Source organism: Phoca vitulina, unplaced genomic scaffold (genome assembly GCF_004348235.1).
Source record: "Phoca vitulina isolate PV1807 unplaced genomic scaffold, GSC_HSeal_1.0 scaffold3, whole genome shotgun sequence".
In the NCBI taxonomy this organism is placed as follows: Eukaryota; Metazoa; Chordata; class Mammalia; order Carnivora; family Phocidae; genus Phoca; species Phoca vitulina.
Window position 1 is genome coordinate 35,007,269 of NW_022589706.1, and position 24,659 is coordinate 35,031,927.

At 39.2% G+C, this 24,659-nt stretch overlaps 1 protein-coding gene and 1 pseudogene across 1 annotated transcript in view; both read right to left on the reverse strand.

The window, feature by feature from the left end:
• The window catches only part of TEC (tec protein tyrosine kinase), a 138,160-nt gene that overhangs the window by 59,263 nt on the left and 54,238 nt on the right, over nt 1–24,659 (reverse strand). The window lies entirely within an intron of this gene.
• Nucleotides 10,304–10,661, reverse strand: LOC116628661 (annotated as a pseudogene).

Here is a 24,659-nt window from a genome sequence, read left to right on the forward strand (position 1 = left end):
AGTAACCACTATTGTCCCCATTTCACAGATGAAGAAACTGAGGTACAAATATTTAAGTTTCCCGTTAGTCTCGTGTCATATAAACTAGTGAATGACAGAGCCTAGGATTTGGACACCGGCCGTCTAACATCAGAACCAGTGCTTCTTGTTTTATTCAGAAAATTTGCTTTCCTTAACTCTAAAAAAGAACATTTCCAGCCATTACATTAGCTAGTGGAAAAATAATTATGCAAAACCATAGGCAGGAAAATAATCTCTACTTCACTTGAAAACTGAGGGAACTGGTCAAAGGGAGGGAAGTTGCTTTTCTTTAACTGGTCTGTTTGGGAACCCAGAAAAAAAGGAACCCAGGTTTTAGTCAGCTCATGGTATCCTGGTCTATTTTTCCCCAGACCTGTTCCTCTGAGGCAAGGCCCCCTTGAACGTGCTTGTGACAACGGGATACTGTGCAGACAATTCGGTCAGCCCCCCACCCGTGAGAACAGAGCAAGGTGTGACCCCAACACGGGACCCAGACACGGAGGAGGTCAGGTGCAGGAAACTGTTCCACTTTTAGTCAAAGTTTACTGATGTAAAAGTGAGTCTGAAGCAGTGTGTCTGGGGCATTGGAACAAAAGAAATAATATTTCCACTGGAGACACAAATTGCAAACCTCAGTGTTTCAAATGAAGGCCTTTCAGGAGAGAAACATCACTGAGAATTCAGTCTGGTTATGAAGCTATAGTGAGATGTCTGGGCTAAGCAGTCATAATTAAGCATGATTTGGGTCAACACAGAGAACCTTTCAAGCACAGAGGCTTTCCAGACACACACACATGCACGCACACACACACACACACACACACACACAGAAGCTGAGTATCAAAATGAGGATGTGCACAACTCAGGAAGCCATTATTAGAAACCCACCATATATCAAGTTGTATGCAGGCGCTGGGAGGGGAAGGCAGACATAATAAGATATGAGCAGGCACAGTGTTTGGACTTTCTCAATTTTCTTTCCTATTTTGCATTCAGTTAGTGTGCTGAGGAGAGTAAACAGCAGGCTCGAGACTGCTCTTCTTAGGAAGGCCTCCTTGCTTTCTACCCTTGGCTGACATCTGGGAACTTGGACCTTGGGAAGGTCCCACCATTTCCAGCACTGGCAAGACTAGCTCATTGTGCCTAAACTGTTGGTACAAACAACATGGCTTATGCTGAGCACCTGCTTTTGCCTTCTGGAGTCTGCAATTCTGGAACATGCTAGACAGAGGGTGCCTGTATCACTCATCAGTCCCCAGTAAAAAACGTTGGGCACAGAGTGAGTCTCCAATGAGCTTCCTGGTATTTCGTGTATTGTCACAACTCACTGCTGGCGGTTTTAAGCATGTCCTATGTGACTCCCCTGAGAAAGGGCTCTTGCAAGCTTGTGCCTGGCCTCCTCTGGACTTTACCCCATGTGCCTTTTCCCTTTGCTGATTTTGTGTTGTATCCTTTTGCTGTAATAAATGGTAGTAATGAGTACAAAAATATGGTGAGTCCTGTGAGTCCCCCCAGCAATTAATGGAAATAACGGAACCTGGGAGTGGTCTTGGAGACACCCCCTCCATCCCTCCAAAGCAGTTGATGAACTGGTATAAGTTTTAGAGTAAGAAAGACCTGATTTAAATCCCAACTTCGATGCTTATTAGTTGTGAATCACTGAATTAGTCAACATGTTCTCTAAACTGTGGATTTCTCTGAAAATAAGATAGTAAAACCTGCCTCAAAAGACTGTGGTGAAGATTAAATATGTGGTAGACACTCAATGACATTATATCCTTTCCTCTTTAGACTAATATGTGAATGGCAGTCCTACAATTGTACAGTGCCCACCCTGCACAACACCAGGGAGCCCTAATGAGGCTCACTTCACTCCACTGATGTAATAGAGTCAGCTCATGCCAGTTCATAAGAGCCTACTGTGCATACCACTTCCCTAGTCCACTTTTTTTTTTTTTTAAGATTTTGTTTATTTATTTGACAGAGAGAGACAAAGTGAGAGAAGGAACACAAGCAGGGGGAGTGGGAGAAGGAGAAGCAGGCTTCCCGCTGAGCAGGGAGCCCCATGCGGGGCTCAATCCCAGGACCCTGGGACGATGACCTGAGCCGAAGGCAGACGCTTAACAACTGAGCCACCCAGGCGCCCCACCTGCTCCACTTTCAATGTCATGTTAGTGGCTGGAAATCTATCATGGTGGGAGTATTTACACCCCAGAAACTGGCAAACGCTGAAAATCAGGGCTTCTCCCTCGACTACCAATTGCTAAACATTTACTACACCACTGAACCCTTCATAAAAAAATTAAAAAAAAGATGGAATTCCTGCCAGACAGGTTTTTTTGCCTAACCAAAAACAGCAAGCATATATGCATTTTAAAAAGAAATAGCGTGCATGAAAAGATGTTCAACACTATTAGCCATAAAGGAAATGCAAATCAAAACCACAATGAGCTACCACTTCATACTAAGTAGGATGGCTAGAATCAACAAGACAGATAATAACAAGTGTCTTACTGAGGATGTAGAGAAAATGAAACCCTCATACACGTCTGGGGGGAATATAAAATATTGCAGCCCCCTTGGAAGATAGTCTAGCAGTTCCTCAAAATGTTAAACATAGTTACCCAATGACCCAGCAAGAGAAATGAAAATGTAGGTAACACAAAAACGTGTACATGAATATTCAGAGCAGCTCTATTCATAATAGCCAAAAGGTGAAAACAACCTGAATATCCATCAACAGATGAATGAATAAACAAAACGTGGTATATCCATATAATAGAACATTAGTTATAAAAAGGAATGAGGTTCTGATACATGCTACAGTATGAATGAATCTTGAAAACATTATGCTAAGTAAAAGAAGCCAGACACACAAAAGTAACATATTGTATGATTCTATTTATATGAAATATCCAGAATAGGCAAATCCATAAGGACAGGAGGCAGATTAGTGGTTGCCAGAGGCTGGGAGGAGGGGGGATTAGGGATTGACTGCTTAATGCATATGATGTTTCTTTCTTTTCTTTTCTTTCTTTCTTTCTTTCCTCTCTCTCTCCTTTGCTTTCCTCTCATGGCCTTCCTTGTATCATCAGTCTTTAGGATTCTATAATGTTTAGTCTATTTGTTTACACTGGCAGCCCTTCCCTTTGAATATTTTAGTGACCTTGATAGCTTCCAGCTGTTTTTTTCTTTCTTCTTTTGTTTTGAGGAATGACTGAAGCTACATGCAGTTTTTCAAGTGTTAATTATGTAATTTTGTGCACCTGGATTTATGTGACCTAATATGATCTGACTTTTCAGACGATTGATAATGACAATCAAATGAGCATTAATAATGATAACTATTTTTTTAAAGATGCAAAATGTTTTCACTCCCATTTTCTAATAAGATTTTCACAACTGTGTGAAATAGGTAAGGCAGATGCTACTCCCCCTGCCTTTGCCCTTCAGGCTCAAGATTATTGATCTTCAGAGTAATTATGTGACTCCCTGATTCCTAAAGACCAAACCAGCACTGGACCCCAGGTTTGCTGACTCCTGATTCTTACCTTTGATAGCCATAGAGACTCTCAAATGCTAGAGGTAAAAGTGCAGAATGTTATGTCTAGAGCTTAGTAATTTAAATTTAGGGACTAAAAACAATTAGCAAAGAATCTAATTAAACCTCTTTCTAAATAAAAACAAACAGAACAAAAAATACTTCTAGTGATGTGAAGGTGTCCCTATAAAGGAGATGCAATTTTTATTGCAATTTAGGAACCAATGGATCATCACAGAATATATGGGAAGCAGCTCATTTTTACTTTCAAAAGATGCTTTAATGAATTTTTTATGTAAAATAAGAGAAACTATGAATTCTAAGTTTTGTTGTAATTTTTTTTTGCTCCCGATCACTTTATTTTTAAACTATTTTAAATATTTAATCCCCTGCCCCCCTTCACCATTTCTCTTGCCCCCAACCCCCACCTTGGGCAACCACCAATCTGTTCTCTATATCCATAAGCTTGGTTTTCTTGTCACTGTTGGGTTTTTGGTTTTATTTTTTAGATTCCACATATAAGAGAACTCATACAATATTTGTATTGCTCTGACTGATATATTTCACTTAGCACAATGACCTTGAGGTTCATCCATGTTGTTGCAAATGGCAAGATTTCATTCTTTTTTATGGCTATGTATGTATGTATATACATACCACCTCCTCTTTATCCATTCACCCATCAATGAATACTTAGGTTGTTTCCTTATCTTGGCTATTGTAAACAATGCTGCAATGAACATGGGGGTGCATATACCTTTTTGAGTTAGTGTTCTTTTTTTTCTTCAGATAAATACCCTGGAATTGCTGGATCATATGGTAGTTCTACTTATAATTTTTTAAGGAACTTCCATATTGTTTTCCATAGTGTCTGCACCAATTCACATTCCCACCAACAAAGCACAAGACTTCCCACTTCTCCACATCTCACCAACACCTGTTATTTCTTGTGCCTTTGATAACAGCCATTCTAACAGGTGTGAAGTGATAGCTCATTGTGATTTCCTTGATAGTGATGTTAAGCATCTTTTCATGTACCTGTTGGCCATCTGTATGTCTACTTTGGAAAAATATGTATTAAGATCTTCTGTCCATTTTTTAATCAGATGGGATTTTTTTGCTCTTGACTTGTATGAATTCTTTATATATTTTGGATATTAACCCCTTATCATATATATGATTTGCAAATATTTCCTCCCATTCAGTAGGTTGCCTTTTCATTTTGTTGATGGTTTCCTTTGATGTGCAGAAATTTTTTTAGTTTGATGTAGTCCCCTTTGTTTATTTTTGGTTTATTTTCCTTTACGTCTGGTGTCATAACCAAAAAATTATCTCCAAGACTAACTATATCAAGGATTACCACCTATGTTTTCTTCTAGGATTTTTATGGTTTCAGGTCTTATGTTCAAGTCCTTTACCCATTTTGAATAAATTTTTGTGTATGGTGTAAGAAAGTGGTCCGATTTCATTCTGTTGCATGTGGCTGTCCAGTTTTCCAAACGCCATTTATTAGAGAGACTGTCCTTTCCCCAGTGTGTATTCTTGGCTCCTTTTTATAAATTAACTGATCATATATGCATAGGTTTATTTGGGGGCTCCTATTCTGCTCTATTAATCTATATGTCTGTTTTTATGCCTGTACCATACTGTTTTGATTACTATAGCTTTGTTAACATAGTTTGGAATCAGGGAGTGTCATACCTCCAGCTTTGTTCTTCTTTCTGAAGATTGCTTTAGCTATTTGGAGTCTTTTGTGTTTCCATACAAATTTTAGGATTGTTCCATTTCTGTGAAGAATACCATTGGAATTTTGATTGGAATTGCACTGAATCTGTAAATCACTTTGGGCAGTATAGACATTTTAACAATATTAATTCCTCCAATTCAGGATCATGGAATATCTTTCCATTTATTTGTCTCTTCTTCAATTTCTTTCATTAATGTCTTGTAGTTTTCAGGAAACAGGTGAAACTGATTCCTAGGAATTTTATTCCTTTTGATGTAATTTAAATGGGATTATCTTCTTAATGTCTGATAGTTTTTTATTAATGTATAGAAATGCAACAGATTTTTTTGTATTGATTTTGTGTCCTACAACTTTACTAAATTCATTTTATTAGTTCTAACAGTTTTTTCATGAGTTCTTTTGTATATAATGTCATGTCATCTGCAAATAGTGATAGTCTTACTTCTTCCTTTCCAATTTGCATGTCTTTTATTTCTTTTTCTTGCCTAATTGTTCTGGCTAGGACTTCCAATACTATGTTGAGTAATACTGGTGAGAGTGGACATCCTTGCCTTGTTCCTGATATTAGATGAAAAGCTTCTAGCTTTTCACTACTGAGTATGATGTTAGCTGTGAGCTTGTCATATATGGCCTTTATTATGTTGAGATATGTTCCCCCTATATCTGCTTTGTTGAGTTTTTTTTTAAGATTTTATTTATTTATTTGAGAGAGAGAGCATGAACGTGGGGAGGGGCAGAGGGAGAGGGAGAAGCAGACACCCCGCTGGGCAGGGAGCCCAATGTGGGGCTTGATCCCAGGACCCTGAGATCGTGACTTGAGCCGAAGGCAGATGCTTAACCAACTGAGCCACCCAGGCACCCCTGTTGAGAGTTTATATCATAAATGGAATTTGAATTTTGTCAAATTCTTTTTCTGCATCTATTGAGATGATTATATGATTTTTATCCATCATTTTGTTAATGTAGCATATCACATCGACTGACTTGCAGATGTTGAACCATCTTTGAATCCTTGGAATACATTCCACTTGATCATGGCATGTAATACTTTTAACATATTGTTATATTCAGTGCACTGATACTTTGTTGAGGATTTTTACATCTATGTTCATAAGGGATATTGCCCTGTAATTTTCTTTTCTCGTGACATTCTTTTTTTTTTTTTTTTTTTAAAGATTTTATTTATTTATTTGACAGAGAGAGAGAGCAAGCACAAGCAGGGGGAATAGCAGGCAGGGGAGAAGCAGTCTCCCTGCCAAGCAAGGAGCCCGACGCGGGGCTCGATCTCAGGACCCTGGGATCATGACCTGAGCCGAAGGCAGCCGCTTAACCAACTGAGCCACCCAGGTGCCCTTTTCTTGTGACATTCTTTTGGGTTTTGATATCAGGGTAATGCAGCCTCATAAAATGAGTTTGGAAGAATTCCTTTCTCTTCTATTTCTTGGAAGAGTTTGAGAAGGGTTGGCATTAATTCTTCTTTGACTATTTGGTAGAATTCATCAGTAAAGCCAACTTGTCCTGGGCTTTTGTTTGTTGACAAGTTTTTGACTACTGATTCAATCTCCTTGCTAGTAATTGGTCTGTTCAGATTTTCTATTTCATCATGATTCAGTCTTGGTAGGGGGTATGTTTCTAGGAATTTATTAATTTCTTCTAAGTTGTTCAGTTTGGTGGTATATAATGGTTCACAGTAGTTTCTTATGATCCTCTGTATTTCTGTGGTGTCAGTTATTAACAGCCCTTTTCTTTCTCATTTTGTTGATTTTATGTTTTCAAAGAACCAGCTCTTAACTTCACTGATCTTTTTTTTTTTTTTTTTTTGCTTGTTTAGTCCCTATTTCCTTTACTTCTGCTCTAATCTTTGTTATTTCCTTCCTTCTTCTAACTTTGGGCTTCATTTGTTCTTCTTTTTTTTAGTTCCTTGAGGTATAAAGTTAGGCTGTTTATTTTAGACCTTTCTGGCTTCTTGAGGTATGCATTTATCACTATGTATTCCCTTCTCAGAACTTTTTTTGTTGCATTCTATAAATTTTGGTATGTTATATTTTTATTTTCATTTGCCTAAATGTATTTTTTTATTTCTCTTTTGATTTCTTCTTTGACCCATTGGTAGATCAGTAGCATGTTGTTTAATCTCCTAATATTTGTGAATTTTCCAGTTTTCTTCACATAACTGATTACTACTTTCATACCACTGTGATCAGAAAAGATGCTTGATATGATTTTAATTCTCTTAAATTTATTTAGACTTGTTTCTACCACATGATCTATCCCAGAAAAAAACTTCTCCAAGAAAATAAATTACATACTCATGTGGAGCCCCCATTTTTGCAACTGCTGCCCAAAGGACACCTCCAGATAGCCTGTCTCTGGTGGCCAGTGGGGCTTATGCTCGTGGTCCAATAGGACTGTGTATATTTGCATACTTTTAAAAGCTGTTGTCTATGGGTCTGGCTTCCAATCAGCCTAAATCTAGGTGCTGAGATCCTCTTCCCCTGTGGGATAGTGACAGGTCTTGGCACACCCTCAACTACTGGGAGCTATTAAAAATATAATAGGCTGCTTGGGCAAGCACAAACAAGATCGAGAGCAAGGTTGAATGACAAAGTGCATGTCCTACATGAGCCCACTCCTTTAGACCTGGGAAAGGTGGGTGTTTCACCTACTGCATAGAAACCAAAACAGAGAGTCAAGAAAAATGAAGAAACAGAGGAATATGTTCCCAGTTAAAGAATAAGATAAAACCTAAAAAAAAAAGCCTTAATAAAATAGAGATAAGTAATTTACCTGATAAAGAATTCAAAGTAATGGTTATAAAGATGCCCATTGAACTGGGAGAAGAATGGATGAACCCAGTGAGAACTTCAACAAAGAGATAAGAAATATACAAAAAGGGGTGCCTGGGTGGCTCAGCCGTTTAGCGTCTGCCTTCGGCTCAGGTCATGATCCAGGGTCCTGGGATCGAGCCCCACATCGGGTTCCTTGCTCAGCACAGAAACCTGCTTCTCCCTCTCCCACTCCCCCTGCTTGTGTTCCCTCTCTCGCTGTCTCTCTCTCTCTGTCAAAAAATAAAAAAATAAAAATCTTAAAAAAAAAAAGAAATATACAAAAATATCAAGTGGAAGTCATAGAGCTGAAGAATACAATAACTGAACTGAGAAATACACTAGAGGGGTTCAACAGCAGACTAGATGAAGCAGAAGAAAACATCAGTGAACTCAAAGACAAGGCAGTAGAAGTCACCCTATCAGAGCAGCCAAAAGAAAAAAGAATTTAAATAAAGTGAAGATAGCTCAAGGGACTTATGGAACAATATCAAACAGACTAACATTCACATTATAGGGATCCCAGAAGGAGAAGAGAGAGAGAAAGGGGCAGAATCTTATTTAAAAAAATAATGGCTGAAAACTTCCCTAATATGGGAAGTGAAACAGGTATCAAGAGCCAGGAAGACTAGAGTTCAATAAGATGTACCCAGAGAGACCCAAACCAAGATACATTATAATTAAAATATCAAAAGTTAAAGACAAGGAAAGAATCTAAAAGCAGCAAGAAAAAAAAATTTGTTACATACAAGGGAAGTCCAATGAGACTATCAGATTTTTCAGCAGAAACTTTACAGTCCATAAGAGAGTGGCACAATAAAATCAGAGAGCTGAAAGAAAAAAATGTCCAACCAAGAATATACTACCCAACAAAGTTATTCAGAATTAAAGGAGAGAGAGAGTTTTTCACATAAGAAAAGCCAAACAAGTTCATCACCACTAAACAGGCCTTACAAGAAATGTGGGGTTTTTTTTTAACATTTATTTATTTATTTGAGAGAAGGAGAGAGCAGGGGGAGGGGTGGAGGAAGAGGGAGAGAGAGAATCCCAAGCAGACTCCCCACTGAGTGCGCATCCCAACATGGGGCTTGATCCCAGGAACCTGATATCACGATCTGAGGTGAAATCAAGAGGTGAAATCAAGCTGGTCAACCGACTAAGCCACCCAGGTGCCCCATGACCTTACAAGAAATGTTAAAGGTGGGCACCTGGGTGGCTCAGTTGGTTAAGCGACTGCCTTCGGCTCAGGTCATGATCCTGGAGTCCCAGGATCGAGTCCCGCTTCGGGCTCCCTGCTCAGCAGGGAGTCTGCTTCTCCCTCTGACCTCCCCTCTCTCATGCTCTCTCTCTCTCAAATAAATAAATAAAATCTTCAAAAAAAAAAAAAAATGTTAAAGGAACACCTTTGAATGGAAAAGAAAGGGTACTAATTAGGAACAAGAAAACATGAAAGAATAAATCTCACTGGAAAGGTAAATATACAGTAAACGTAGTGGGTTAATCACTTACAAATGTAGTATGAAGAGTAAAAGACAAGAGTAGTAAAAATAACTATGATTACAATTATTAGTAAGAGATACATAAGATTAAAAGAGTAAAATGTGACATCAAAAACATAAAGCATGGGGGAAGACTAAAAATGTAGAGTTTTAGAATGTGATCAAACTTAAGTTGTTATCAACTTAAAATATATAAGTTGTTATATGTACATCTCATGATAATCACAATGCAAAAACCTATAGTAAATACAAAAAAGATAGAGACAAAGGAACATAAATATACCATTAAAGAAAGTCATCAAATGACAGAGAACAAGAGAAAAAAAGGGAACAGAAAAGGAACTACAAAAACAGCCAGAAAACAATTAATAAAATGGCAATAAATACATACCTATCAATAATTACTTCAAATGTAAATGAACTAAATTCTCCAATCAAAAGACACTGAGTGGCTATATGTATTAAAAAAAAAAAAAAAGACCTACCTATATGCTGCCTATAAGAGACATTTTTTTTTTCTTTTGGCTCTTTTCAGTTTATTTCATGAAGGAGTTACACTAGTCCAAGTTAAAAGCAGATCCCAAATGGTTACATCATACAAGCTGTGAGGTTTTTAAACTTGTAACAAGAGACAGAAGGGAAATTCTACTCATTTCAAGGAAATCCTCACTTAAGCTTCAGTGAGCCAAAAGCACTTAAAACCATGAACCTCTAGCTGGTCGTCCTCAGCCAGTCCAATCTCTGAATTGGCGTATGTTCTTGCACTGGTCACCCTGTAGCTGAATTACTTCTCCATACTCTGGATATTCAATTACAGTACCATTACAAACAAATTTCTTCTTAAACGCCTTCACAGCTTCTTTTTATCATAATCATCAGCAATCTGTTGGACAGCAGTAAGGTTCTCCTGCTGGTTCTCTGTTGATTCTTGTATGGATATAATCCTCAGTGCCAGCAGGAAGCAGATCATCACCCTTACTTGCATCAGCAAATGGGTTGAAAGAGTGGAGGTTCCCGATAGCAGACATAAGATACGATTCCTTTTCCTGGGTGGAAATGGCCTGCAGAAGGCAGTGGTGGGAGAAGGCAGGCACGGGAGAAGGAGCATCAGGAAGCAAGGGGGCTTAAGGGAGAGACCACTGAGTCCTCGGAAGTGGTTCAGTGACTGGAGCCAAGAGACTCATTCTAGATGTAAAGACACAAACAAACTGAAAGTGAAGGGATGGAAAAAAGATGTTACATGCAAATGGAAACCAAAGGAATGTTAGGGTAGCTATACTTACTTCAGAAAAAAATAGACTTTAAAACAAAGACTGTAGTAAGAATCAAAGAATGGCATTACATAATAATAAAGGGGTCATTCCAACAAGAGGAATAACATTTGTAAATATTCATGCACCCAACATAGGAGCACCTAAATATATAAAGCAAATATTAACAGACTTAAAGGTAGAAATAAACAGAAACACAGTAATACTAGGGGTCTTTAATACCCCCGCTTGCATCAATGAATAGAGCATCCAGACAGAAAATCAATAAGCAAATATCAGCCTTAAATGACACGTTAGACCAGATGAACTTAACAGATTTTTTTTTTTAATTTGTCAGAGAGAGAGAGAAAAAGAGAGAGAGAGAGCACAAGCAGGGGGAGCGGCAGGCAGAGGGAGAAGCAGGCTCCCAGACCCTGGGATGATGACCTGAGCCGAAGGCAGATGCTTAACCAACTCAGCCACCCAGGCATCCTGGACTTAACAGATACTTACAGAACATTCCATCCAAAAGCACCAGAATACACATTCTTCTCAATGTGCACACAGGACTTTCTCAAGGTTTCTGTTTGGGGTGAGGAAAAGCTTTGGAACTAGAGAGTGGTGATTATAGCACAACATGATCACTGCACTTACTGCCACTGAACTGGACAGTTTAAAATGGTTACAATGGAGGGTGCCTGGGTGGCTCAGTCGTTAAGCGTCTGCCTTTGGCTCAGGTCATCATCCCAGGGTCCTGGGATCAAGCCCCGCATCGGGCTCCCTACTCAGCCAGAAGCCTGCTTCTCCCTCTCCCAATCCCCCTGCTTGTGTTCCCTCTCTCACTGTCTCTCTCTCTGTCAAATAAATAAATAAAATCTTTTAAAAAATAAAATAAATAAAATAAAATAACATGGTTACAATGGTAAGTTTTATCTGTATTTTACCACAATAAACAAAAAAAAAGCATTAGGAGAATTAAAAAACAAGCCACAAAGTACAAACAAGTATCTGCAAAGCATATATGAACAAGGAGTTTGATTCAGAACACATGTTATATCTTTTTTTTTTAAGATTTTATTTATTTATTTGACAGAGAGAGACACAGCGAGAGAGGGAACACAAGCAGGGGGAGTGGGAGAGAGAGCAGGGAGCCCGATGTGGGGCTCAATCCCAGGACCCCAGGATCATGACATGAGCCGAAAGCAGACCCTTAACCGACTGAGCCACCCAGGCGCCCCTATGTTATAGCTTTTAAAAATAAATAAGAAAGCGTAAAAAATCTAATTGAGAAAAGGAGGGGGACGCCTGGGTGGTTCAGTCGGTTAAGGTCTACCTTCAGCCCAGGTCATGATCCCAGGGTCCTGGGATTGAGTTCCACATCAGGCTCCTTGCTTGGCAGGGAGCCTGCTTCTCCCTCTGCCGCTCCCCCCGCTCCGGCTCTCAATCTCTCTCTGACAAATAAATAAAATATTTTTTTGAAAAAAGGAGGAAAAATATCTAAATGGGCACTTCAACAGGGAGTAAATGCCAATGGACACTGAAAATATGCAGACTTGCTCATCCTCTGTAGTAATCAAAGAAATGCAGGTTGAAAAAACAGTGAAACACCACTATCCACACACCAGAACATGGCTGCTCAGAGGCAGGGGTGAGGCTCAGGGCTGAGAACAGGGAAGTTCCAAAGTCTGAGCAGAAAGCAAGGAGGGGAGGGTCTCCTATTCCCTACAGCCAACAACCACTGCCAATATATGTGGACATTTAATAACTATTTTAAGATCTAAGAATCATATGTGGCCATGAAAAAGATTCTGGTGAATTATTCATATAAATCCAATTTCCTCCTTTTAAGGTAGAAACTGGGGCACTGACTGGATTAATGACCTCCCCAAGGTCAAACTGGTTAGCAGAACCAAAACTAAACCTTCAACCTTCTCCCTGCCATTTCATGTTCCACTGTGCCCCAGTGTCTTGATGTGCAAAAGCCAAATTTTGTGACTGCCCACTTATAACCCACTAAAATCTTCCTATCACATTAAAAAAAAAAAAAAATCAAAAGTCTTTTCCATGGCCCACAAAGCCATCCATGCGTGATCTTGCCCAGGTCTCTGGCCTCGTCCCCCAACCATACCCCACTCCACCCCTCCCCCCCTTCCATTTCGGCCCATGGGCCTCTCTGCTGTTCCTTGATAAGGAAGCACCTGCTGCCCCTCTTGAGACCTTGCATTCCTGGCTTCCCCTCCCCCAAGGTTTCCAGATGGCCTGCCTCGTTCTTCTTAAGATCTCCATTCCCCACCCCCACCACCCACCAAAAAAAACCCCCAAAACAAGCAGACAAACCAAAAAAACAAACAAGCATGCAAGGCCCCACCCCTCCCATCCTGCTTTGCTTTTCATCAAGGTGGGAGATGTGTATTGGCTTATCTGTATGCTGTCTGTCTTTCTCCTCTAAAATATAAGTCCATGAGAACAGGACATTTGCTTTATATACTTTTTTGGGTCCTCAGAGCCTAGAACAGTATCTGCCACAAAATAGGCACTTAAAATATTTTTGTTAAATTAATTGATTCAAGTAAAAAGAAACTTTTTTTTTTCCAGCTAGAAAAGTAAGGTAGAGGTGTCTAGGGAACTTCCAAGTCAAATGGCCTGGGTTTGAACCTTATTATCCCACCAATTGGTAGTGACTATAAATTACAAATCTAGATGTCTCTGCTTTTAAATTTTATATTTCAGTCGATTCAGAAGGTTCACTGTTACTGGTTATGTATGTTCTTCTACCATCCCCCATGAATACTTCCCTCCAGCACGCACAGTTTATAACTTGCTCAGCAAAGAAATATTTAACCCCACTCTTTTGTATATTCCTACTTTGAATTGAAAATGCTTTTATTTTTGTTAACTTTTTAAAAATTGTTTTCTTCTGGGGCGCCTGGGTGGCTCAGTCGTTAAGCGTCTGCCTTCAGCTCAGGTCATGATCCCAGGCTGGGATCGAGCCCTGCATCGGGCTCCCTGCTCGGCGGGAAGCCTGCTTCTCCCTCTCCCACTCCCCCTGCTTGTGTTCCCTCTCTCGCGGTGTCTCTCTCTGTCAAATAAATAAAATCTTTTTAAAAATAAATAAATAAATAAAAATTGTTTTCTTCTCATTATTTGAATTAAATTTAACAGAAAACAACCCTTTTATAGCAAAGTTGGTAAGAAAAAGTTGTGCCTCTATGTCATATTTAGAAATAGCCTAGTATACTGGTCGGTTACACAATAGATTTGTAAAGATCAAGAGCATGATTATATATTAACAATACCTAATTAAAACAAACATACTATGAAAACCTATTCACAAGAGTAACTCTAACCATAAAACACTCGGGAATTCGTTTAACATGAAAAGTATGGTACTTTTAAAAACAAGTATTAAAGAGAAATGTAACAGAAGTAGACATATATCACTTTGCTCTTGAAAGGACGACTTTTAAGAACATAAGCCAATTAGAAATGTGCTTGTTTCTTAGCTATTGTACAGCAGAGATGCCTGTGTGTATCTCTCTGGCAGAATTTATAGATATTGTCAGATATTAGAACAAATCAATCTTCTGTGCTCCACAGAAACAGATCCAGGTTTTGAATGGCCTGCAGCTTATACACTTTAAGAAGAAGACTTTTTTTTTTTTAAGTGCAAAATTAGAAACACAAAACTGCAAGGGTCCTTCCAGGAACCTGAGAAAGGGCTCTGGAATTAAGTCTCTAATGCTTACTTTTCTTTCACTTCATAGTAGATCCACCTCTCGTGTATGAGAATGCCAGACTGAAGGAACAGCCCATTTCCCACAACCAGTACCCTGCCACGTGCCCCATGGACAAATGTCAGAGGAAAACATTCACAGCAGAGGATCCCCAACGAGAGTTCTAACAGCACCGGCTCAGAGATGCCTGGAACGTGAAACCGCCCTACTCTGAGGTACACATTTCCGCCAGTTACCACAACCCCAGAATGCAACTGACTGCAAGCAACAGAGATCGATTTAGAGGGTAGATCCCCTATGATACTAGGAGAATGACACAGTTATGCTTATTGCAACAATGTCTAGATCTGGGAAAAGCCAGATGCAAGAGCAAAAACCCTGAAACACAAAAAAAGACAAAAGTGGGTGACCATGCAACGTACCTCATGTGTACAGCTATTACAGCGACCACTGGTGATCATATGGCACGTACTGTATGCAAGGAGCTATTCTGACCACTTCACACACAGTGATCCATTCACTCCTCATCAAAACCTGTGAGGGACGTACTACTTTCTCCCCAGTTTGAAAATGAGGAAAATGAGGCGTAGAGGTTAGGTAACTTGTCCAAGGTCATGCAGCTAAAAAGTAATACATTGAACCCAGGTAATCTGGATCCAGAGTCCATAGTCTTAATCTCTCACTCTCGAATGCACAAAAATTCTATTAATTTGGAAATGGGCTGTAGACCATGACTGAAGTTCCCTATAATTAAGAGGGAACAGAAAATTGCTGATAACTGATTCCAGAACCTCAGAAAACACACTATTTCATCCAGTGGATGTTGGTTTTGTTTCCAGCAGATATTTCAGTCACAACCTCTATCCTTAGAAAGTGATTGTGACATCTGAAAATAAAGGAATGACCCTGTTTTAAAAAAGTCTGAATTATATATTGGATCTTTAGCATAAAGCTACTCCTCTTTTTCTAAGAAAATTCAAATCTCTACCATTTCTTTTGATGATGTACTATAATCAATCCTAGTCAGGGCTGAATTAACCTAAAAATCTATTTACTTTACTCTTGTAAAAAATGTTAAAAAACAAACTTAATAATATATTATAGAAGCTTTATAGGGTGTCCTTTTCAGCTGTGACACTGGTCTCTCCTGTTGGGGTTGACTATGAACGTGAATAAATTCATGCTGAATTGAATTACTTGTGAGTTTTTTCTGTGAAGAACAATTTCAAGTATTTCTGAAATGAATTATTTTACCAAACCCACTTTGAAGTTCTTAAGAGTTACCATCTAAGTATAACCGTTTTCAACCTCTTTCATATAACCACTCCCAGAAATATTTTCTTCCCGCAGGTCTCTCTTCCACAAACTCAAATTTACTTGCACAGGTAGGACCACCTCCTACGGGGCCAGTGAGGAAAAAAGAAACACAAACCAACAATGTTAAAAGAACTCCCTTTCCGAGGTCTGATACATAAAGCCAAAGCAGGGAAGGAGGAAGGAAACAATGTATACAGGTGGTCAGTGGAGTTCCGTTTAAGGAAGTCCCCCTTTGCTGTCAGTAGCACAATGCGGTTTAACAGATAGTACATTAGCCAGAAAGATAAGACATCTTGGTTCACCTAGTCAAATGGGATGTCAATTCAGAGAAGGCGACCTGACATTGTCCCCCAGTTTCCTCACTTATAAAATAAATAGTGGATAAATGTGTTGGTTATCTCAGATACACTTGACGGAGATACTACAGAGAACAGAGCATTGCAAGTACGCATGCAAAACCCTTGTACTTTCATGAAATCTAAACTAAGGAAAATTGAAGAACAGAAGGAAACCTTGAAATCCTGTATGTGCAACCACCCCATTTACAAGTGGAAACCCAAGGGCAAGTCAAGTTCAAGAGTCACAGGCGAGGAGGGCATACAACAGTGGAGCACAAGGGTGAGAACTCCAGCTCCACTGCAGAGTAGATGCAGCGTAAGAAATCTGTCATTGGGGCACCTGGATGGCTCGGTCGGTTAAGCGTCTGCCTTCGGCTCAGGTCCTGGGATCGAGCCCCGCATCAGGCTCCCTGCTCTGCAGGGAGCCTGCTTCTCCCTCTCCCTCTCCCCCTGCTTGTGTTCCCTCTCTTGCTGTGTCTCTCTTTCAAATAAATAAAATCTTTAAAAAAAAAAAAAAGAAAGTCTGTCATCATGAACCCATAAAAGTAGAACTACAGTTTAACCAGACTGTAAGCTTAAAGCCAGAATCATGCATCTTTTAATTCCTCCATCTCTAGCATAGTATACATACTCAGTAAGCCTTAGTTGTACAAATACTGAATAAACTAAAACAAGAGATGTGAGTGCCACATAACAAATAAAAATTTAGGGCACCTAGGTGGCTCAGTTGGTTAAGCGACTGCCTTCAGCTCAGGTCATGATCCTGGAGTCCTGGGATCGAGTCCCACATCGGGCTCCCTGCTCAGCAGGAAGTCTGCTTCTCCCTCTGACGCTCCCCCCTCTCATGCTCTCTCTGTCTCTATCTCATTCTCTCTCTCAAATAAATAAATAAAATCTTTAAAAAAAAAAAACAAATAAAAATTTATGGACTTATGGCCTCTCTTCTGCCAGGAAATATATAAATAACATATTAATATATATTTAATAAATCTATAATTTTTTATGATTTAGAAATTCTATAACTTATATAATCTATATATAACTTATAAATATACAATTCTATATGTAATTTACATATTCCTCTAAAATGAGAAAAATTCTGGTTACACTCTCATGAGCAGGGAATTATACCTATCCACGTTCCTTTTTTGCTGTGGCAAGTAAAATTAAGGAATAGCTACACCTATGTGGTTACGTGGAATAAAGATAGAATGGAAAAAAGTTTTCTCATACAACAGGATAATTGGGGCAAGGGGGAATTCCCTTCCGACAATCTATTAAAAATTACTAGAGATTTCATTTAAGTCTCTTACTTACTCATTGAATTTTATTAATAAACAACTATATTTGGTGCAATTTTTCATTTTAGGTGTTTAGTAATGTGGAATCATGCAAGTATTACAGACAATTCTCTCTGATTAAAAATTAAAAAGGTAAATGAGCTTTAGTAATAAGACTATAAGAGTGTTTTTAATCATCTGAAGTAGTAATCAGCAAACTTCAGTATTTTATCTCAGAAGTACAGTGTGTTCACAAAACCTAAAGGCCAATAATGGGAGGAGTTCTCCTAATAGAATCACCTGCTGGATAACACAGGTGTTTCTAAGCTCCCTTCTGCAGATAATTCTCTACGTGCACCTGATCAGCATCAACCAATGGCTAAGACAGCATGTCCTAAACAACCCAGAAACAACTTGACGTGCAGCTTCACTTTCTCAGATTGCTGTATGATTTCTTCTGACAGTTCAGGCTCTAGTTATTTCAAATAATGTCCACATTTTAGTTTGGGGGTAGAGGATAACACTAATAAATACCAAATAAGAATGCAGTTTTGTTTCTAAACTTAAATAATGCACTCCTTTAAAAAAAAAAAAAACAAAATGGCATGAGAAGTAACTATCACAATGTCTCTAAAGATCTTTCCGCTTCCCCAAAACACTAACTGACCACCACCATCATAATTATTGCCAACAAAAACTTTTTTGAGAACCTAATGGGTGCAAGGCATTGTGTGATATGTTTCAATTATGAGGCAACAAACTTTGCCCTCAAGGAGATAATTACGTAGTTCATGAGAAAAAAAAAAAGGATTATAATAAAAATACAAATAAATTTAACAGTAATTTTAAAAGGGCAAGACACTTATAACTGATATGTGGAGGGAGGGGAGAAGTAGAGATAAAAGGAAGGAAACTATTACATGCAACAAGAGCAAAGCTGCACAGGGAGAGAAGTGATCAGTGTTTTTAAGCAAAGGTGCCCAAATAGTCACTACATGGTGTCTATTCTATGAATCACCATATTGTACCAACTGTGTAAGTGCTCTCACCTACTTGAGCAACCCAAACACATCCTTCCCAGAATTAAGGCAGTACAATCAGAGGCTAACTCAGGAACATTCAGATCTGAGTTTAAGTCCAGGTTTAGCAATCAGCTTACTGACTGAACTCAAGCGATTGTCTCCTTACCCTCAGTTCCCACAAGTGAAAAACTTGGGGGTCATTCTTTATAATACCTTCAAGCTCTAAAATGGTATAACTCTAAAAAAATAAAATAAAATTATATAATTCTTCTTTATTACTAACAAATTAATTATCCCCTTGTATGTATGGGCAATTGTCAGTTACAGAAATCTATATAGTTCTAGAACAGAACAGTTCCACAAACACACCAAATCCCCTTATACCCCCAGGGCCTTTGCACATGCTGCTCCCACTGTATGGAATGGGCACTCCCTGCCCAACATTGCTCATACTCTAACCCTTGGCCAAGTGGAGGTCTCCAACCCTTCCCCAACCTCCACCACCCCCTAAAATCTATAGAATCTATACTTTTGCCACCAAAGCTTCCTCCACACATATAATTTGGTCTCTTTAAGTGTCCCTCAGGATAAGTGCTATCATACCTATCTTCACCAACAAACACTTACGAGAAACTACTAATTACAGAAGTAGCTTCAAAGAATTCTAAGAATCCCCAACCCAGTAGGTCGTGATGCAACAGAGAAAAATAAAACTCACATGTTACAAAAATCATGATGCCAAACATAGTTTTTTTCAAAAACTGCAACAAGTTTCACACATTTCCAATTAAGAGAAATTGCTTTCAAGATAGACAGGTGGGAAAACAAAAGTAAGGAGAAACACTATGTTTATTTCAACAGTGATGCCATTTCCAAACATTCTGGGAACTGGTCTTAACTGCCTTCAGTATCTATGGCACAGACTTTTGAATATATTCAGTGGAAAAATTGCTAAATAAAACTTTGAGGGAAATTTGACTTTTTGATATCACTAAAAATTGCTGAGAGCTAAGTCTTTTTTTAAAATTTCTTTATTTTAAAGAGAGAGAGAGAGAGCATGCATGGCCGGGGAGGGGCAGAAGGAGAGGGAGAGAGAGAACCTCCAGCAGACGCTGCACTGAGCCAGAGTGGAGCCTGATCCGTGATCCTAAGATCATAACCTGAGCCGAAACCAAGAGTCAGACACTTAACCAACTGTGCCACCCAGGCACCCTGCTGAGAGCTAAGTCTACAAATAAAATAAACTGGTAATGCCAGTAGATTTTCCTTATACTCTTTGTCTCATCATAATACAAATAATCAATGAATAAAAACAGCTATCATAGCCAGATCCAGGAGTGTTTTGCAAGATCTAAACTATTTTTATTATTTCACTTTCAAGTAGCATGAGGACCAAACCTTTGATTAAACTCCCTCTTCATTTACCAGTAATTACTGATACTGTACTATTCTTCATAATATGCTTTATGTGCCTAACAACTGTTTTAACACAGAAGAATAAAAACTTAAAACTGAAGGTGGGAGGAGGATACGGAAACCAGAATAAGTGATTGTTACTCATCGTAGCAGGCCATGGTAAAATAGTTTCTTTGGCAGGAGGGGGATATTCAACTCCTAATGATGACCATGAGAATGAGGAGAACGAGAACAGACTATAATGGTTTTTAAATCTGACTTCATGTTTGTGGACATTCACACACAATCACCGAATATTCATAAGATAGTTGGCATTTTATAGTATGTAACAAAAAACAGCATCTCTTCTATACATTTCTCCTCCTTGTACCATGGACATTTAAAAACCTTATGTCTTGACCAACCAAATGCAGTATGTAACCCAGGATTAGATCCCAGACTTGGCAAGGGGAGGAGGTTGAGAAATAGCCATGAATTCATCAGGGGCATAATGAACGAAATTTGACCATGGATTCTGGATTCCGTAATAGTGTTGTATCAGTGTTAACGGTCCTGACATTGATCATCATACTGTGGTTATAGAAAAGAATGGCATTGTTCCTAGACAATACACAAAGACCTTTTTAGTGGTAAAAGGAGCAATGTCTACAACTTTCTCTCAAATAGTTCAGAAAACAACACGCAATTAAAGAGAAAGACAGAGACCAAGAGAATGACAGAGCAAAGGGGGCAGCTAGAGAAAATTTGTGAATCTGAGTAAAGGTTACTTGAGAATTCCTTGTACTATTCTTCCAACTTTTCTGTAAGTTGAAACTATGGCAAAATAAAAAGTTAGCCAGAAAATTTTAGGAATGGTATGCCCCCCCTCTTCTGTCTTAAATAGGTTTGCACTTCCTAGAGAAAAAAAAAAATAGTGAATATTATTATATGAAAATAGATTAATTTGGCAAATTAAGGGGGTAAATCAGATCCTAGGACTTCAGACCTGCATCTTGGCCCTTTAATGTAATTCATGATGAGGAAATTCAGATCCAGGACAGTAGGATAAGAAAAACAGATATGAGTGAAGAAATGGGGAGAAGAGACACAATAAAGGAAACTGAGACACAAGACAAGGAGCTGATAAAACCTAATTTCAGAAACAAGGAAACTCAATAGCCAGTAAGAAAATGAGTTTTCATTGGATAATATAGTTGAGAATTTTCAAAGCCACACACACACAAAAAAAACCACACCCTAGTACACTAACCACTATTCTATCTGTTAGAGCCATTCCACTTTTTACAAGATGGTGAACTACCTGGTAACCTCTAAAGTCTGATGCAAATGCTTCCAATTGACCTGTAAAAGAAACTATTTTTTCTACTCCACACCCACTCCCCAGAATCCAAAGAAGTGCTGGAAGTTATACATGTTCAGATAGTGATTAGAAAGACCCTGCAAAGCTATGCTTCCCACTGGGAGGTCTACCTAATCTAAAGATAAATAACTAAAAGACAAACATCACATCACCTCAGAACCTTAACAGGCTCTTATCCCTTTATCACTAAGAGTCTCCAGGTTCCCAGGGTTGGTCAAGAGAACAACCCTATATGACCCAAAAGACAGAAATGTGGGAGGCTGACCAGGGTATTCAAGAAACATGCGTCATTATAACTGATTGCCTCCACCATCCTGACAGTTAACCCGGGTAAAGGATTAAAATTCCAAGCATCTCATTACAAAGGATGTTTGAATAAAACAAGGAAGCACCTGTGGCATTATAGGAGACGCTCAGATCCTGACTCTTCTACATAGGAGGCAGTATAACAACGTTTGCGGTTGTTCATGACGTACATTTAAGATACACCTATCCTGCCTGCTTCTAACGGCTGAAGCTTGTCCATCCCTCCTTTGATCCATCCAGCCAGTACTGAGTACTCAGCTCTGCACTAGACCCTCGGAAATACAAAAATGGAAAAGATACGAGCCCTGGCATCAAAGAGCTTAAACTGTAATGGGGGACACAGATATGTAAATAAAGGCAGGTTAACCAAGCCAACAACAAAAGCATGTATAGGGCACAGGGGGCTGAGGTGGGGTACGGATTCTACCTTTGGTGGGAGGATACAGGAAAAGCTTCAGAGAAGGCAGGCACTGAGGTGAGTCAGAAAAGATGAATATTGGACACCTGGGTGGCTCAGTCAGTTAAGCGTCTGCCTTCAGCTCAGGTCATGATCCCAGAGTCCTGGGATAGTCTCACATTGGGCTCCCTGCTCAGCAGGAACCCTGCTTCTCCCTCTCCCTCTGCCTGCCACTCCCCGCTTGTGTTCTCTCTCCATACTCTCTCTAAAATAAATAAATAAAATCTTAAAAAAAGAAAAAGAAAAATTGAGTATTTGCTAGGCACTCAACACAGTTTTGATGTATAAAATATAGTGGGAAGGACAGATGGATCCTCACAGGCTGGTAGAGGAATATATCACTCCAAGTAGACTGAACAATATTAAGAAAGGCACAATATGAAAGAGTGACTATGGGTAGAAGACACAGCAGGAGGTGGAGGAAGGAAAGAGGGATGAGAAGGAAAAATGATATCAAGTAACTTGTATTCCAAGCTAAGGAGTTTTTACTTGATCCTAGAGAAGATACAAAGCTACAGGGTTTGAATATCCCCATGATGGCTGCATAAATAAAATATTAAGGTCCAAGAGTAGAATCAAATAGGAAAGTAATCCATCAAGAGAATGGAGATGGGAACCACAATAAGGTTGTAACTAAAGGAAGGAGAATTCAAGGCATTAGGTAAAAGATTGGATGTATGCTGGGTTAAAATAGAAATGACAAAGGAGGAGTTAAGAGTGTCAAGAGATATATGGGTTGAAGAATATTGTTTTACAAAGTCCAATTAGATAGTGGCAGAACCAGGACAAAATCCCTGCCTAGTGCTAATTTTCTTCTGCCAAAAAGAAAAATTTTTTTTTAAATCATAACTGAGGGATGCCTGGGTGGCTCAGTCGGTTAAGCATCTGCCTTTGGCTCAGGTCATGATCCCAGGGTCCTGGGATCGAGTCCCGCATCAGCCTGCTTCTCCCTCTGCCTGCCTCTCCCCCCGCTTGTGCATGTGCGCTCTCTCTCTCTCTCTCTCTGACAAATAAAAATAAAAATCATAACTGAAAGTAGTAAATAAAAAATATTCTCAGGTGCCTGGGTGATTAAGCATCTGACTCTTGATTTCAGCTCAGGTCATGATCTCAGGGTCGTAAGATCAAACCCCACATCAGGCTCCACACTCAGTGCAGAGTCTGATTGAGATTCTCTCTCTCCCTCTGCCCCCCCCACTCATAATAAATAAATAAATAAATAAATAAATAAATAAATAAAATCAATCTTAAAAAAATATTCTCAAAAGCTTTAAAATAAAGCTTTATCTGTGTTGCAGAGAAATCTAATAGATTTTTTTTTTTCTAATTTTCTGGAGTATCAAGGTTGTTTCAAAGATAGGCTTTAAAGAAATAGCACTGCAATTCACTAATGAATGATCTTGTGTAAGTTTTTAAACTTTCTAAGGCTTGTGTCACTCATTTTTTAAGTGGGGGCACTAATAAGATGTTTGTTTTGAAGAATGTAGGAAATAATGTACATAAAGTACTTAGCACAGTGCCTGGCCTGTATGTGATACTCAACAATTTGTGTCACTATTACTACTAAAGTGCAGACAATGGTCCTAAGAGACTGCTACCTGAGAAAGCCCTGCTTACTAGGCTGACCCTTGACTGGCATCTGGGAACTTGGACTTTGAGGGGGTCCTACTATTCCCAGCACTGATAAAAAGAGCTCATTGTGCCTAAGCTGTTTGTACAAACAATATGGTTTATGCTGAACACCTATTTTCCTTCTGGAGTCTGGAATTTTGGTACATGATAGAGAGAAGGTGCCTATGTGACCAGCCTCCAACAAAAACCTTGGGTGCTGGGCGCCTGGGTGGCTCAGTCGATAAGCGTCTGCCTTCGGCTCAGGTCATGATCCCGGGGTCCTGGGATCGAGCCCCACATCGGGCTCCCTGCTCGGCGGGAAGCCTGCTTCTCCCTCTCCACTCCCCCTGCTTGTGTTCCCTCTCTCACTGTCTCTCTCTCTGTCAAATAAATAAATAAAATCTTTAAAAAAAAAAAAAAAAAAAAAAAAAACCTTGGGTGCTGAGCCTCTAATGTGCTTCCCTGGTAGACAACATTTCATAATTGTCACAATTGAATGCTAGAAGAATTTTGCACACCTTTTGAAGATTCCACTGAGAAAAGGCTCTTGCAAGCTTGCCTCGTTTCCTATAGAAATTTGCCCATGTGCCTTTTCCCTTTGCCAGTTTAGTTCTGTCTCCTTCCATAGTCACAAATCATAGCCATACAGACAACTATAAGCCAAGTACTCTGAATTCTCCTAGTGAATTACCAAACTTGGGGACAGCCTTGAGGATCAAAACCAGTTTCCCTACTCCTCAACTTTATAAACTATTCGCCAGTTTCCATACTGGAGCAGTATTACAGACAACAAATGAACCAAATTAGTAGTACCAAAGTCCAATTATAAAAAGTTCCTGGGGTGCCTGGGTGGCTCACTTGGTTAAGCGTCTGCCTTCGGCTCAGGTCATGATCCCAGGACCCTGGCCCAGGATCCCAGGAGCCTGCTTCTCCCT